The 12,375-nt window shown below is 38.4% G+C and overlaps 1 non-coding gene across 1 annotated transcript; it reads right to left on the reverse strand.

The window, feature by feature from the left end:
- Nucleotides 1-6,688: 6,688 nt before the first annotated feature.
- On the reverse strand, nt 6,689-6,768 carry TRNAL-UAG. Its single transcript has one exon. It is a non-coding gene; the product is annotated as a tRNA-Leu (tRNA).
- Between the last annotated feature and the right edge of the window lie 5,607 nt (nt 6,769-12,375).

Consider the following 12,375-nt stretch of genomic DNA (forward strand, 5'->3'; position numbering starts at 1 on the left):
TAAAAGTTAAAGAAGAAGAAGAAGAAGAGAAGAAAACAAGATAGATCCTGATGATGATGATGAGTAGAACGAATGGTTGTAGACCAGTGGATGTTGGTATTTAATTTTCCTTTTTTTCGTTTTGTTAATAAAAATCGTCAGATTTGTTCAAAACTTGTGCTTGTGATTGTGTTTTAAGTTTTGAGATAGAAATTCGTATTACGATACTGCGAGAGAGCGAGAGCGAGAGAGAGAGAGAGAGAATCCTAGATTTTGGGAGAGACAGGGAGAGGAGTGGAGGAAGATTCGCATTTCGCAGACAGGGATTTCGTAATCATTGCCGGTATCGATATCGGTATTGGTATCGGTATCAGTCGGATGATACCTCTGGATTTTTATTCTTATCTTGCGGTCTTTCCATAAACTGGCTGAAAATATTTTCATTCACCAGTCTTTTTTTTTTTTTTTTTTTGGTAAAAAGCAAATTCATTGAGAAATCGAGTCGATACAAGCAGTGACATCTAAATTACAAAGATTTATCAGCCACTGAGAGGTAACTGGCCAAGCAATCGGGGACTCATCCGAAAGGGCTGACCGGGCCAAGGAGTCTGCAACTGAATTAGACGACCTTGGAACTAAACTAAAAAAACAAGCAGCAAAGGAACCTTGAAGCTGAAGGATATCAAATCCCACCCCACCAATCTCCAATTCGAAGCTTTTAGAGTTAATTTGGCTAATCAAATTTGAGCAATCCGACTCCACCACAATGGAAGAGAAACCATAGTTCTCCGCTTGAAGAAGCCCAGTTCTAACAGCAACAGCTTCAGCGAAAAGACTTGAGACCCCATCAAAACCCGCAGTAAAGGCATGAAGGGGAATCCCAATATGATCCCTGATAATGATTCCTAAACCTCCTCTATTGGTCTTCTTCACCCAGGCTGCATCGCAATTTACCTTCACAAAAGGATCAACAGGAGGGGACCAGCCGCAAGGAGGGAGAGGAGAACGAACTGAAACAACAGCAGGGACTGAATTAGACTTAAAACAAACCTCCGAGAATTCATTGAAAGCCCTTTCAGCCATAGAGATCACTTGCTGAGGAGACCAACAAAGGTTGTTGAAGATCAGTTGGTTTCGAGCCTTCCAAATAAACCAGATCAGGAACGAAGCCATAGAAAACCTCTCTTGCGCCATTTTTTTATCCTTCCCAAATAAATCATCCCAACAATGGAACCAATCACTCATTTTATCAGAATAAGTAAAGTTGGTTAACATGGATAAGGATGAACCAAACCAAACCGCCCTGGCGAAAGAACAAGTAAGAAGAGTGTGGCCCACGGATTCTTCCCTCTCTCCACATCTATAGCAAGCCAGATTGATGGGGATTCTTCTAACAAGGAAACCTTGACCCACTGCGATTCCATCAGCGCAACTTCTCCACAAAAACAGCTTAATTTTAGGCAAAGTCTTGGCATTCCAAATTCTTCTCCCATAGATATCTGTCATAGATAAATAATTCTTATGAGAGGTTGAGGAAGAGGAGGAACGGTTAGAGCTTTTCAAATCCTTCCTATTTTTGAGCAAATGATACATAGACTTCACTGAAAATTTGCCGGATTTAGCTCCACCCCACACCAAAATGTCTTCATTTGGGAACAAACTAAGGCTGATTTTAAGAATAGCCTTCTTATCAATAGGTAGAAAAAAAGCATCCAACAAATCAATCTTCCACGATCTTGATTGGGCATCAATCAAGTCCTCCACCTTCTCAATTGGACAATTGTTCGGTTTGAGAGAATAGATTCTGAAATTCTTAGCCGAAGGAATCCAGTTATCATTCCAAACAGAAATTTTATCTCCCTTTCCCACCAACCATAAAAGACCAATAGGTAAGGCTTCCCTACCTTCCAAGATACTACGCCATCCCCACGAAGGCTGATGTCCCAATTTTGCTTTAAGGAAATCACAATTTGGAAAATAAGTATTCTTCATCATTCTTGCCCAAGGAGAGTTCGGCTCTGAAAGCAACCGCCAAGCATTTTTAGCCAATAAAGCTTGATTGTGAAGAATTGGATCTCTGAAGCCCAGACCACCTGTTTGTTTTGACTTACACATTCTGTCCCAAGAAACCCAATGAATTTTATGTTTATCAGAATTATCATCCCAAAAAAAATCAGCAGAAGCCTTTTTAATATCCTCAAGAGAAGATTTAGGCAGTTTAAAAGCAGCACCTGCGTAGTTGGTCATAGGGAGAGCTACAGATTTAAGTAAGACCTCTTTGCCCGCTGCTGACAGGAGATTTTTCTTCCACCCTTGAAGTTTTGAAACAGTCCGATCCTTAATGTCTTGAAACAGAAGATTTTTAGAGATACCAAAACTGGAAGCCCCAAGTATTTAGCCGGACCATCCCCATAAGGGATTTTAAGCATTCTAGAAAACCACCTTCTAAACTTGGAATGAGTATTCTTTCGAAAGTAATGCAGGATTTTTAAGTTTATCTCTTGACCCGAAGCTTGACAAGACAGTCCAGACACCTCTTCAAAGCAGAACTTCATTTATATGGGCTCTACCAAACAAGAGGCAGTCTATCCGCGAAAAGGAGATGAGAGAAAGCGTTTCCTCTATTTCTGATTTTAATGCCATGAATGTCGCCTTTAGCTGCAGCCGCATTAAGGGTAGAAGATAAAGCTTGAGCGCAAATGATGAACAACGCCGAGAAAGAGGATCTCCCGCCTAATTCCCGGAAGGCAAAATATCACCACTTTCCGATCCATTAATCAAGAGAGTATAAGAAACCGATCGAATGCAGGACATAACAAGCTTGACCCAAAAATCAGAGAAACCCAATTTGCTAAACATCTTTTCAATAAAGTTCCAATTAACTCTATCATATGCTTTACGCATATCCAGTTTGATAGCCATAAATTGGGATAAACTTTTCTTTTTTCTTTTTTTAATAAAATGGAATAACTCGTGAGCAATGAGGACATTATCGGAAATGTACCACTGGAACAAAGGCCGATTGGGAAGCATCAATAACCGAGTCCAGAATCGCTCAGCATTTAGTAGCCAATAATTTTGTAATTATTTTCACTACCATAGAGCATAAGTTGATTGGTCGAAATTTGTCAGCAGAGTCAGCATCCTTGGATTTAGGGATAAGGCAGATGAGGGTGCGGTTATGCCAAGGAGAGAGAGTTCCAGAATTAAAAAAATCAATAACAAACTGAAAAATATCCTCCTTAATATCCTCCCAGAATTTCTGAAAAAATTTGGGAGGAAACCTGTCGAAACCAGGAGACTTGAGCGGAGTAAGAGAGAACAGGGCCTTTTTGATCTCCTCCATATCTGGAAGCTTACACAACTGGGCATTAATTTCGTCATTAACCAAAGGGTGGATACCACTTAGCACTTCCTCAGTAGCCGCCTCATTTGTAGCCTCTTCCTTATAGATCTCCTTAAAGTACTCACAAAGGATATTCTGGACTTCTTCTTCAGAATTTGACCACGTTCCATCCGGGTATTTCAGCTTTAAGATTTTATTATTATGCCTCCTTCTAAGAGTAACAACATGAAAGAACTTAGTATTCAAATCTCCCTCCTTTAACCAGTCAACTCTTGATTTTTGTTTCCAGAATAATTCTTCTTTAAACAATTCTGCCTCCAATTGAGCAATAATAGCATCTTCCTTTTCTTGAGAGAACTCATCCTTATCTTGGGATTGAATGTTCACCAACTCCTCTTTCAGCTTTTGAATTTTGAGATGAATATTTCCAAAACAATTTTTATTCCATTTTTTGAAAACTACTTTGGAATTCTCCAGCTTTTTTGCCACTAAATTTGCCGGATTCTCTGAAGAGCGAATGGACCAACCTTCCTTCACCACCTTACCACGTCGGGGTGGGTAAACCACATATCCTCAAACCTGAAAGGCCGAGCTCTCTTAACTGCACCACCTGTAGTATTAATGCATATGGGAGCATGATCCGATCCTAAGGCGCCTTTACCAAAATCGAAAAATCTGGATAATCTTGTAACCAAGCCGAGTTCGCAAAAGCTCTGTCAAGCCGGATTCTTATATTATCCTTTCCTCTCCTTTTGTTACTCCAAGTAAAAAGAGAGCCATTATATCCCAAATCCAATAGATTACAGTCATCAATAAAAGCCCTAAACACTTCACAGTCCTTAGAAGAGGACATATTTCCACCTGATTTTTCCTTCCATGAAAGGTAAGCATTGAAATCACCAATTGTCAACCAATTCTCATTCCGCATAGATCCAAACAAGCGAACAGCATTCCACACTTCTTGCCTTCTATGCTTTCTAGGATCTCCATAAATACCCGTAAAAAAGAAAGAAGGGCAGCCATTAATATGAACCTTTGCATTAATGAAGTTGAGACAAGAGTCTAAAATATCAATCTGGATATCTCCCCACCAAATCAAAGCCAAACCACCAGCACATTTCTTTGGATCCACAAAGAAAAAAGAATGATCCGAGAGCATCTTCCTTATTCAATCCACCTTCTTCCCGCTGTTTTTAACTTCCATCGAAAAAAGATATCCTGGCTTTTCAGCCTTGAGAAAATTTTTAAGAGAACGAATTGTCAAGGAATTCCCCAAACCTTGACAATTCCAATCGATGATTTTCATGATGACCCGTGGGGCTGTTTCAGCCGCCACGGGCCATGCAATAAAAAATGTTGATCGTCCGAAGAATCCTCCTTAACTCGAAATATCCATTTTATCTTCTTCTTTAAACTCATTTTCCATTTCCATCCTAGTTCTTTTTCGAGGAGGTGTTCAAGCACTAGTACCTTCGACTTAATTGTAATGAAGTCCTTCCAGCAAGCCATTAAGGGGGAGAGATCTCAGTTGCATTGATAGGGGGGAAAGGTTTGACGGGGGTTCATTGAGGTTTAGGTTGCTAGTGGGCCAGAGGTGCTGAGGTGGTTGAATCTGGTTTGCTTGAATGGCTGGGTTTGGGTTGCAATTATTGAGGTGGTTAGTTAGGGAAAAGTTAGAGATGTATGGTAACAGATTCATAATGGTTTGAGTAAATTCGGGTTGTTGGAGGAGATGGATAGCTGGTACTTGATTTGAGTTGTTGGTGGGCATAGGAAGAGACGTAGTGGAGGGGTTTACGACAGTTGGGGAATTTTGGCTCTGCATTGGAAAGGAAAAAGAATTTAAGTGATTGCGGCTTGGTTGATATTGGGTTTGGTGATTTTGGTTGTTTTGAGGAATTGAAGGCTGCTGCATATGGGCTGAAATGGCAGGAACATGGACACGTGTAACATTACATTCATTGCCAGCTTCCAGGGAGTTGAAGGGACTAATGGCCAGCACAGCCGTAGCTGTACCACCGTTACCGGCTGAGCTCGGAGGAGTAGAACTCTGATTTTCCGGCAAGATTGAGTTTCCTGAAGTTGAGATCTGCAATATTTTACAAGGAGCTTTCTCACAACTACGGGCATCCGGAACTATTCCTCTGATCTCTGGGCTGAAATTTCGTCTTTTGAAATACTGACAAGGGAACTCCTCATTACAGCCATGACTCTTTCGATGCTGCAGTTCCTCCTCATACAGAGTGGTGCATCTTTGTTCTTCATGTCCTATAATGCCACAATAGAAACAAAAGAGTGGCAGTTTTTCATACTTGATTTCAATAGACTGAAAAGATCCATTTCTCCTTTGAATACGATACTGTTGTTTCAAGGGTTTGGAAATATCAATAACAACTCGATCCCGATGAACTGGACATAAATCTCTCCCCTCCTTGATCGAATGATCATCACCTTCGATGGAATACCAAATCTTGGTGCTATCTTGAAGCAAACTCCAATCTGAAAAATTCCTCTGGAACACCATGGAGCTGTATCCGAAACCTGTTGATTTAAAACTCCACTCCTTTTGATTCCATTTTTCCAGAATGATAAGGTTATTTGCCACCGACCAAGGTCCTTCATTTAGGACATTTTGTAAATCCAAACCATGTTGGAAGTGAAAGAGGTACTTATCTTTCTCATATGGAGCAACTGTTACTGGGAATCTAGTATTCCATGCCTTGACGAGAGCTTCATCTACTGCTTGACGACGATACTGCTTCCCTGGGATAACATAACCCACTAGTGTAAGACTGGGCATGAAATGTAAACCGACTTTTAGGATCGTGAAATGGCGTATTGATGCAATACACACCACAGAAAAACCTGGTGTCTTGGACGAATCAAACCTATGATTAAATGATAATTGATGGGCATGAAATGTCTCATTTCCCTAAAAAAACCAAAAGACTATCACTAATATTTATTATTAATTGTGAATAGTAAATACATGCATTAATAATATATTATTACATATTTATGGAGAATTGATTTATGCATTTTCCTATTGAAAAAAGCAATGCCATTGTATTGGAAATTATAAAAAACACCTTTTAAGGAGAGAGAGAGATTTGACGAGACTCACCCAATTTCGTGTGACTCAAACATAAATATCGAGCCTATAATAACTCGAGTCAGGTCAATTTTTTGTAATGAATAAGTCTACATGACTCATGATAGGTTTTACAAATTTTTGATCCATTGTCGGAATCAAAATCTGTTTTTTTAACTATTTTCAACACACAAAAACAACTCCTATTAAAATAAATACTGCTTCTTTAAAATTTGATTGAATTTAAAATAAAAAAAACAAATTTCCAGTGTTGACAGCTGTGGGATTTGAACCCACGCCCTTTCGGACCAGAGCCTAAATCTGGCGCCTTAGACCACTCGGCCAAACTGTCAACTGTTTAGATACATTAGGTTTAAAATCAATTATTCATTGATATTAAAAATTATATAATTGTATGCATCACCTTATAAGGGGACTGGCATGTTCACGTCGACATCTGTTGTTATTTCTCACTCACACTATGCCTTGGAAACTTAAAACGCACATTTAGAGATGAAGACAACCATAAATTGCATATTCAATTGAAGTAAGCATCTTATGGGCTTAATCCTGGATCTTTTTATTGGACTCCTACCTTCTTACAGGAGATCCAGGCCCATGTTTTGGACGTTGCTGATCTTGGAGCCTAACAAAATTTGGTCATTTGAACTCCCTATACACAAAAAATACATAAGGGATAAAGAATACTAATTGGTCGCATGGTTAGTGTGGTTCTTGTGCTTAGACACAAACCAATACCTTAATTTGTGCATAGAAAGACCGTTCAACCCCCGATGGAATCGTAAATCGTATCCAAACCAATGTCTCTATGCACATCGCATAGGTGCACAAGCTACACGACCCGGTTAACGTTCTCTTGCCCAATAAATAAATAAATAAATCCTCCCAAAGGAAAAATTGAGATAACCTTGTCTACTGGACCTTATAACTAACCCCATAGATAGGAAGGAAATATACAAACATATAGCCATATATAATCTAATATAACATGGCCTTAAGTGTAGCTTGAAAGTTCATCTCCTTTCAACTATTCCCAACACTCCTTCCCATATGTATTCTTTTTTTTTTTTTTTTGGGTGGTAGTACACCTGGTAAATGTGACCCCTCTTCAAGGTGATATTGTGGTAAAATGTCTAATTCAAAAACTTAAGCTATAAGGTGGAAAGACTTAACTAGTGTACAGGTGCAACCTAGGCCATTTTTGTAGCCAACCTTAGGCCTAACCCTAATTCAATCCAACATGAGGTAGGGTTGGGCCCTTTACAAAATTTTGTTATAGAAGAGATATCAAGAACCAGATACCTTGAGTTGAGCGTCGCAGCCCACGCCCAAAACATTAGGAAAACTTTCATTCTATCAAAATTACAATTGGGAGAGGGATCAATACGCAGACAAAGTATATTGACATCTTAATGCCAAGCTAATAGGGTGGGGGAGAAAGTTTATTTTGGTGGATGTTGGTTTATTATACAGGAGACCGACAAGGTTATTGAGAAGAGAATAGGAAAAATGTGTTAGTAATTATGAGATAACGTGTAATGCGGGTAATGTGCCCTACATTTTTTCATTATAATTTTAACTATAGAGTTTTAAGAATTCCGAAATCACGTTTGACACACAAAATTGATGCATTTATTTTGACACTTGAAAGTATAGAATCCTAGAATCATGTTTGGACTTTGTTAAAGTGAAACGTTTTTTCGTCATCTAAGGTGAGGAGAGAATATCTTCATTCACAGAGATTTGATACTATGGTTGGACTCTTGGAACAATGAATTTCAACATTGAATCATGTCCTTGTTGACGAAAATCTGAAATACTCTTTCTCGATTGGATTAGAAGATCAAATCTCATGGCTAAAGAAATTCTCTTGTTATCATGGGTGAAGAAAAATTCAATTCACGGTCCGTTTTTGGACTTTGGATGTTAAATTCTTATAAACCAATGTTAAGGTTTACAACAGGTCCTTAAACAAGGCTGCATTTGGTATACATTTTTTGGAATGCATTCTAGGTCAATAATGCATTCCAAGAAATCATACCAAATAGAACCTTAGTCTTTCACCCTATTATCTTAATTGAATATATATTTGTCATCTCATCATTTCAACCTCAATATTTTGTGGGTCCTAGGCAACCCACCACTTAAGATCTCAACTCTTAAGTTATATAGTTAAAGATAATGAACAGAAAATACTCTTAAATTATTTTAGCCATAATCTTGCCCTTTACATCTATGATTCACTCTTCATCTATCGTTATGTGATCCCATGATTGGACTTCTTGATGGCCAATTCATCATTAGAGGTTCTATTCGTAGTTTATGTCATCAAAACTATCCCTCACCTGACCATTTTACACCTATCTTTTCCTATTCCAATACCATTAATACGATATCAGTCAGGCATTCAGATATTGATATTGGTCACGGTGATACATCCAATCATTGTGACCCTTTCTCTCTCTAGTATTTGCAATCAAAATCCCATGTGACACTTTAATGTAGGATAACTATTAAAAAAATTTGATTGCAATTATTGAAGGCAAAAAAATTAAGGATGTTAGAAGGAACAACCCTTAATAGATAATCCCCATGGTAGAGTGTTCATGTGAAAGGAGATCACAAGCAAAGGAAATGGTCCTGTCATGTTAGTCATATATGATTCGCAATACATTAGTTTTAACTTTCTATACTAATATATCATATTGTTGACTTTGACTTTAGAAAAATAATAATAATAATAATAACAAACTCAAATCAACTTCTCTCCGTAATTAATGGTAATGATGATCGAGCACTCTGATGCACGACCCCACATTAGGAGTAAAAAAGGAGATTAAAAAGGTCTTGATTCTTTTTCAAGGGCTACGATTGGGGGAGGAGAAGTGTTTTCTGGACGTGAGCTACTTGGTGCGATATTGATATTGCTAATGTGCACCACCGACACCATGCACGTGATTGATTACTGTCACGCATGTGACTAAGAATTGTCCTAAGAATCGTCCGGTTGTCAATTCATGTCCGCCTCTCAATTTTATTTGACATAAATGCCCATCCCTCTTCCTAAATTACATCTTCGCCTTCCCATTCCTCCTCACCTATGAATATCTCTATCCTTGTATTTTTTTTAACAATTTATCTTTTATTTTCTTGTATGGGTATCATCTCCTTGTATTTATACCCTTATAGTAAATACTCAAAGCAACCTTTTTCACCGGAATTCTAAATAGTCAACTGGGTTTAAGGTTAACTTGCCGACAATTCCTCTTTTATTATAATTTTGGTGGCTATGATGAATACTAAAGGTAGTGGCTTTGAAAAAGAAATACATGTTTCCTTTTCAGCAATAGATTTACAAATCTGAATCGGATCAGTGAAATTGAGATTCTGATTCTCCCGTTTTTAGGGGTGACAATAGGCCAGTTTGGTCTGTTACTAGGCCTACTTGAAACCAAACCATTAAAGAAGTTTTCGATTCTGTTCAATTTTAAATAGAATTTTTATCAGTTTATAATCGGACTATTGTTGGGTTTGATTCGATCTGGTTTTAGGTTTACATATTCATAAGGAAATTAATAAAAAAATCTTGGTTTTTGGTTTCTTATTAGATTATTATCGCTCCAATATTGTTTTATCATGATCGATCCAGCTTGGTTTTAGTTTTTGCCATTCTATAAAACCCACCCCAAAACCAATCCGATAAAGGTTTAGTTTAGCTTGATCTGGGCTGAACTAGTTGGTTTCGATCGGTCTTACCAATAAGGGCTTAACTTTGACACCCTTACCTCTACTTTGGTTTTTTTTGGTTTATTTTCTAGGGATCTATTTGTTCTTGACCTATTTAGACAGCTTCTGTACTGGTTCCATGGGTTTGAAATCGGCTGGATCCAATTCAAAGGAGGGCCGATTCTAGCTTTTAAAACCATCCTTTGAGAGCAAACTAAGTCGAAACCATCGTAACCACCGAGATATCTCGGTTTCACAGGTTTTCGAGACGAGATGGAGGGGTATTTTAAAAACTACATAGTTTCGACTCGGTATCGAGAGTTTCGACATGTGTGAACCACCTTGAACCAGACCTATATAATACCTCATCTCGACCGAGGAAGGCATATCTCGACTTGGTTTTGACAGAAACCCCTCCAACTTGGTAGTTTCAACGAAAATCCTTCAACCAAGGTTTCCCTATGAATGGAAAAAAGTACTATGTTTCGATTGGTTTCGATCAAATCTCGGTTTTAGCCAGGTCAAAATCCAAGTTCTTGATCCTTGATCTACATATCAATGACCCGTTTAACTTAAGTTTGGTATGCACACTTGAAATGCATTCTAGGTAGATTCTGCATTCTCGGATGACAAAAATGGTTGTTTTTATCGTTTAAATCGGTGGGCCATCTTTTTCTATGGGGGAAGCACTTTAACCACTTGATTAGTAGACCCCCCCCTCTTAGTCTAAGACTTTGGAGCTTTGATCGGACGGTTAGATAAAATTCTGTCATGGGCTTTGTGTTATGGGCTTTACTCCGATCACGACCCAATAAGGTCCAAGACCATCATGGCATCATGCACTCATGTTTTTTTCTTTTTAATTCAATTAAAAAATAAACTTTAATTCAAAAATAAAAAAATATATAATTTACCTTTGCCTCTTTTCTCTTCTTTTTGAATTTTGAATTTCTTATTTATTTATTTATTTTTGGTAAAAGAATTTTACTTTCTTACTCAAAAGACTCAAAACTTGAAAAGATAAAGCGTAAATCCGTCACAAGGCCCACAAAGACACCTGTTTCCAACCATTAAACGCCAGCGGCAGTGGCCCCACATTGATTAATCATATGCGCTGAAATTGTAAAATCCAGTTGTCAAGTCCTTTTATTGGCCAATCAAAATTGGCTCACGTTCCAACATGCAACATGTGGACCCCATTACATCGCTAAATCCTAATCGGGGGGGTTCGCGACTCTTTATTTTATTTCTGTTTGATGTTGGCCTCTTGGCCCTATTATTTCTTCATATGGATCTTTTTCTCTTATTTAATTTTCCTCCTTCTCAAAAGACCAGTAGGCCCCTCCCCAAAATACTCTTATCGCACTTTGACCCATAAAAAGTACTTAGTTGGAACGGTTAGGGCTTAGGGTATTGGTAACGGTATCGGTCTAGGATTATTGATAACGATAGCTCATATTGGGCCGATTCGGATGGTTTTGCCCTTGGTATTGAATAAAATATTTGTTTTGATCATTTTTCCCTTGATACATACTGTTCCACCGATCTTGTATCAGTCAAAACACGATATAACACCAGCCATACTATGTTTTGAAACCGTGGTTAGGGGCGACCATGGCTTAGCACTTGAATTGGCCTCATGTTTTCCTATTTGAATTCAGTTGGAATCGATCGAGAATCATCCTACGCCGAATTCAATAAAAAATTGGCCAAAATCAACCTGAACCGTAAGAATCAATCAGGTATCAACCCTGGGACTTCCTCATCTTCATCTCCATTAGATAAGTTGTTAATGAAAATTAAAGATGTAAATAGATTGTCAAAATTTCAAATTTGATTCGTTTTCATATCTGTTTAGAGGTATCCGTATTTGTCAAAGGGTATCCAGATTCAAATTTGGATAATTATATCTGCATCTAATCAAAAGATGTCCAGATCCGTATTTGATCCCTAAGTTGACAACTTAAATGTTAGTGCTCTACCAGTATGACTTGAGGGCAATATCGACATTTTCTTATTCAAAAAAGAAAAGATGCTTCTCCAATAGGCCAACTCAAATACTAACCCGACCCTGCCAGGGTCAGACTATAACTAAACCCAAACCCGCCCTCAGGGTCAAAAAATCAGGGTCGGGCCCGGGCCGGGCTCAGGGCGGGTTCGGGCGGGTTCGGGTCAGCCGGGTTTTATTGACACCCCTAACTACAAGTCCTTC

This window comes from Telopea speciosissima, chromosome 9 (assembly GCF_018873765.1).
Source record: "Telopea speciosissima isolate NSW1024214 ecotype Mountain lineage chromosome 9, Tspe_v1, whole genome shotgun sequence".
Classification (NCBI taxonomy): Eukaryota; Viridiplantae; Streptophyta; class Magnoliopsida; order Proteales; family Proteaceae; genus Telopea; species Telopea speciosissima.